The following is a 6000-nucleotide window of genomic DNA, read 5'->3' on the forward strand; positions in this document are numbered from 1 at the left end:
AAAATATTTTTCTTTTGTTACATTATATTTTTAGACTTAATTTGTGATCCCTAGTTTTTGGTACTGTTTATTTTAATTGATATGGAAGAGCGTGGCCTTCTGGCACAGGTGTTCAAAGACGGTCACATCCACTATTATGTTTCTGTTCTTACCATTTGTAGCAATTCAAACTAAATATTACTTTTCATAGTTGTATAATCTTGACAATGGGATCTTTAGGTTCTCAAATAAAATATGAAATCAAAATTTTATGAATGATGATGGACTCGAATCCACGTTCTCTCGCGTTCCGTGCGAGGGCTCTTCCAACTGAACCGTTCCGTCCAACCGTTGGAGTGACGTATAGTCATAAAATCTTGTATGCTTTGTTCAACTCTCAGGTTTTGGCTTCATCTACAGGATCTACTTTATAGTTCAACCCCAGTTTTGCATATTAGGAAATTGACTTGAGATATCGCTTTTGCAAATATAAACATAACAAATTGTTTAGATTCATATAATGTTGTGTTCAAATTTTATTTGTATGTTAATCCTAGAAGTGAGGGTTATCAGTTTAAAACATAACAAACTGCTTATGTCTTTAGGTTCTGTTGTCACATTTGTCTATGTTTAAAATTGTCTTTGGATGTTGGCTGCATAGTCATATAGTGTGATGTAGGAAATTAGATGAATAACAGCTCTTAACTTTCATACCTGTATTGCTTTACAAAGTATAATATGTATTCCTGTGGTATTAATTTTTCTTTTTTGATTTTAGGTGGTTCTGCTTACATTGACTGGTTTTGTTGAGTGGGTCTCAACAAATCATGTGGTTGCAAATAATGGACGACTTGTGCAGATATTGTGTCTCTTGCTGCAAGATGATGTGTTCCAACTTCCAGCGGCAGAGTGTTTGTTGCAAATTGTCAATAGGAAGGGACCGGTAAGCGAGCTTGATTTTTCTGCCTATAGATATGTAAGTAATTGATAGTAAGTTTGATATAGAGTATATAATTAGTTGCATAGCATAATAAAAAACTTATTATCGCAGTCAGACTATTATCATTTCAATACCCGAACCTCCAACATCGCAAAATATCTGCTCAACAATAGTACTTGTGTACATACAAAGATGGAAGTTGACTCAATTTTAACTCCTTTGGTATTATACTAAAGCATCAAACTAAAGAAATAATTATATAAATAAAAAGAACCCACATGAGCCCTGTGATAAACCCCCAATACCCTATTGTCTGTATTACTTTACCCAATTACTTTGAGAGATTATGGAACTGTCAATCATCTTTAATATCTGTCTTTATATAGTATTAAATCGGTTCTTGTTGCTGGACATAATGTAGCACATTATATATCTTAAGTGAATTAAATGATTTAATTTCAGACGAAGGAACGGAAACCATTAATGATATTGTTTAGCGAAGACGCAATCTCGTGTATCCACCGTGCTGCAGTTGCGAGCATGTCGGTAATGGATGAAAACCATTATTTATTCCTGAAGAAACTTTCACAGGTATTCACTTGACTATGATTATATTTGAGAATGCAATTTTATCACTCACACTTATTTTTCACAGCTTGCACAGCTTTTGTTATTAAAAATTATTGTTATTCCTCTAAAAGCAATAAATACATTGAAGGTTGTGTTAAACTCTCGATTTTCGGTTAAAGGTTGTATCGAAATCGTAAGTACGCGTAGTGGCCTCTACAGAGAGGCTATCCAGTAAGGACTCACGAGCGAGCAGCGACGCACGCGCGAGCTTTGTTCGTCATCTACTTCACCGGTCCGACCCATCAATTAAAAATGGAAAAAACATAAAAAAGCAAAGCATATTCAGGGTCATTGCGATCATAAATTATTTTTTTGAGCTTCCTAAAGACGCTGAAATAATCTAATTTAAAGTGATTATTATTTTTGACGACCCATGTAGCCGAATGGTTAGTGAACGTGACTACTAAGGTAGAGGTCGCGGGTTCGCATCCCGTTAGGTGTAATTGTTTATATGATGAATATGAATTTTCTTTCCGAGTCATGGATGTTTATAAGTATTTATGAATGTTTAAGTAAGTTTATTGTTTTAAATATATCGTTGTTTTGTACCCATAATACATCCTATGCCTAGTTTGGGGCAAGATAATTTGTGTAAAAAATTGTTAATATTGTTATAATGAAATTACCAGTCATGATAGCTACTTATTTAGTCTTCCAACGCACACATAAATATACAAAAACTATATAAATATATAAAATATAAATAAACATTACTATCTGCAATAATAATGTAGTTGTCAAACACAACGAAAGAATGATTATAAATTATATTATAATTTCAAATCATAAAATTACCTGTTTATATTATTAAAAACATCTGAGTTATATTTATAAGTTCACCTTATACTAGGTAGGTACAGTTTTAGGTAAAGAAGACAACCCTAATGTCGTTAGAAGAGGTAAGAGTTACTCGATACAAAGAGAGACAACTTCTAGGTGAATAAAAATGTATGCCGCAAGAGTCTCTATTTCTTTAATTGATTTTGCGGAATGACAATTCTGTACTTGTACTATTATATATTATTTGACAGAACTAAAAAAAACTACGTTTAAAAAAACCGACTTCAAAAACTGTAAAGTATGAAATAACTAAAAATTTAATATAATACACCTCTTATGCAAATCTTTACCTTTAATATTAATAACATACTATTATTCTGCTATGGGTTATGGTATGTGCTACCTATTGATAGGTTTTAAGTCGGTGCCAAGCCAAAGGTAAAAGTAGGTACCTACTTAAACGTAACCTGAATGAAAACACTACTGAGCCAAACTATATAAAATTTTTATGGGACCAAATGGCATCTATTCCGCATCGAATTAAAGAATTACGTAAATCGGATCATAAATCTCCGAGTAATCGGTGTACATTATTTAAAAGTAAATTGATGTAATATTTATTAGTATAATGATTTGTAGGTTTTAGCTGGTCTGGCACAACAGTTGACCTCTCTTTGGAACTACGCGAGCAACACAGAGTCATGGATGTCTGTACTGCTGGAGTGCACACTGCTGCTGATGTCACATCCATCGTTGAGTCTGGCGCACACCGCCAACTCGGTGTGGCTGGCATTCCTCAAACACGAGCACATCTCGAAGCTGCCAACTGTGCTGGCCATGGTGCCACGCTGGCTGCATGTCGCCGCGCCGAAAGTACTCAAGGTGACGCCAACTTTTATCATCTTTGATAATATTCTAAGAGAAGTTGTTAAATGTACAGCAATTATAAAATTGGGTGAGCCACAAAAAACATCATTTAAATAATTTGGTCAGCATACAAAGATTTTGTTTGCATTAAAAAACATCAGGCAGCAATCCTTGTTCCGCAAATAATTTTGATGTTGGTCAAAAATTTAATCATAAATAGGCAGCTTACAATAGCATCAGTTTGCATAATAAACATTCAGTCCGCAAAATAACTACTTGGTAAGCAAGATTTTATGATTGATCAGCAGATGTGTATTTTAGTGGCTTGTCTTATTGCCAATTGAAAGAAATGATTGCATAAAGAGGAGATGTGACTGTCCAGTCCATAATTTATAAAATTGGTTAAGTTAGGTTATGTTAGAACAGTTAAAACAACGCACAAGCCGAGCGTAGCGGGCCGCGGCATCGGCCGGCGAGAGCCAGAAAGGAATTCTAGGCGTTAACGTGAACTTTTTGGCTTACTCTCTGAGGGCATACCAAAATTTAATTAAACAGGAGTAGCTCATTGCAACTAATATAATTAATATGCTGTACAAAAATAATTACAGCCATCGAGAATGACAAATTGCTGATTGATTTTGAATTGTTTGCTAGCCATGAGTTGCTGATCAATTAGCTATTTCTGCTCACAGATTATATTTTTCTGCTCATAAAAATATCAGTGCTATGCTTACCATTTTAATAATACCCATATACTAATGTAGATGTATCGTGCATGTTTTAGCAATTGTGTATAAATTGGAGTAAAATTGAAGGAATTTTGGTCCAAATTGGATTAGATTTTATAACATATTTTTCTCATATTAATATGCTTGGAAGTTTGAGCATTATTTTAACTACCTTCTTCGATATAAATCGATATTGCTGTATTGGCCATATACATGCGAGCAGCGGCCGGAAAAAGTTGTATGAAAAATCTATATCTATATCTGGTTTAGCAGCCAAATACATAGTAAACTTCTGTTATTTAAAAATGGAATGAACTTCTCAAAGATTTTATTTAAATTTCGAACTGGCTTGCAAACGGAAAGCAGTTTATTAAAAAAAACTCATATTAACTAACGTTTGTTAACCGCGTTAATACGCGGGAAAACACTTGTTATTCATCATGGATTTTGAAAAGTAAATGTATTTGACAAAATTAAGACAATGAGTGAGAGGAACTTACTTACGCCACCTGAAATTTAAGAGGCGGCAAGAGCCGTTTAGTTTTAATTCGCATTATTTGTGAATAGGACTATATAAGCGTTGACCACAACAAGGCATTGATGACCATTGCCTCAATGCCTCTTCTGCTGGCTGCCACAGTAATAATGTGCTATGTTTACTCTATGTAATAAATCTGTTATTTTCCAGTACAATAAACTGACTGAATGTGTACGATCTTATCTCTTCTGCACTGCTCGATCTTTTCTTGGTAATTTACAACTAGTGGTGCATTGCAGGTCACGTATCCGTCGTCTCGTGTGAGTGACTCCAATGATGCAGTCTCATACGCTTGTTTGGACTATGACAGTGAACAAGAGTTCACAATATTCTTCAGCCGTTGTCGGACGGAAATATTGGATAGTTTTAGGTGAGCACAAAAACAACATGAGTGATGACGAATGTTCACCACAAATGACCATATGCGCATGTACACTCATTAAGAAAATACTTTAGACCAAATAAGTTTTTAATGTTAGTTAAATAATATAATTTTGTAATATTGTTAATCATGTATATGAAAATAAATCAAACGGAAGTTATTAAAATAAATTGAACTAAAAATATTATGTTAATAAGTAAACCATTTTGTCGCCATCACTATCCTCAAGTTGTGTGACTCCTTCTTTCATGGAATTTGTGGGAATCGTGGAACTTGAGGAACTGGAGCCAGGTTCCGCTTTTTAATTCATCTACCGATGATTCAGATAAATTCACATATTCACTCTAGTCTGTTTCTCATGATTATTAATTAATTCATTAGTAACTCATCCATGACGTGGTCACATTTATATGAAAAATTATCAAGTAACAAAAAAAAACACATTTCTTTTAAACTGTACTGGCGAGCAGTGGGAACGCGTCAATGCTGCAACAGACCAATAGCGACTGAGCGCCTATCACACGACAAGCGCGCACCAATAGCGTCGCTCTGTTCATGACGCATTCCGCCTGCGCCTCTTCCCGCACCTAAATGAGATCTGTACTGTGCGCGTACTGTACTCTCGTTAACGTGCATGATGTTTAATGTTCGTATTCGTATAATAGGATATAAAGATTATAAGTTAATTGTTAGGTACTGCATGGTGGCGGCTCCGCTCGTGACGTGGTCGTACGTAGAGCGCTGGACTCAGAGCGCGCTTGACAAGCTGAACGCCGAGCCGCCCGTAGTTGACGCCGCGCATCCGCTCAACATCGAGTGGGAAGCATTGGCCCAGGTATATCACCTTATATCGATCTAATACACGCAGGATAATTTCCGTAACGTGACGTCTATTGTGTGTCGAAATTTGTATGAAATTGTTTGATAGTGTGTGTAGGTGTTCTCTGATTATTTCTTACTCCCTACGAACGATTAAATATATATATGAATTCGAAAATCGTAAATACATTGGTTCCTGGTTAGGCTTCGTTCACACGGCATTGTCCTGCACGTTTTTTCAACGTATATTCAACCGGGTGTTCATATGGTAAATTTTCATTCGTGTAAAAAACGAATAGCCGCAGTTTCCAGACGTCACTGATGGATCCACGCTGCC

This window comes from Leptidea sinapis, chromosome 21 (genome assembly GCF_905404315.1).
Source record: "Leptidea sinapis chromosome 21, ilLepSina1.1, whole genome shotgun sequence".
NCBI classification, from domain to species: domain Eukaryota; kingdom Metazoa; phylum Arthropoda; class Insecta; order Lepidoptera; family Pieridae; genus Leptidea; species Leptidea sinapis.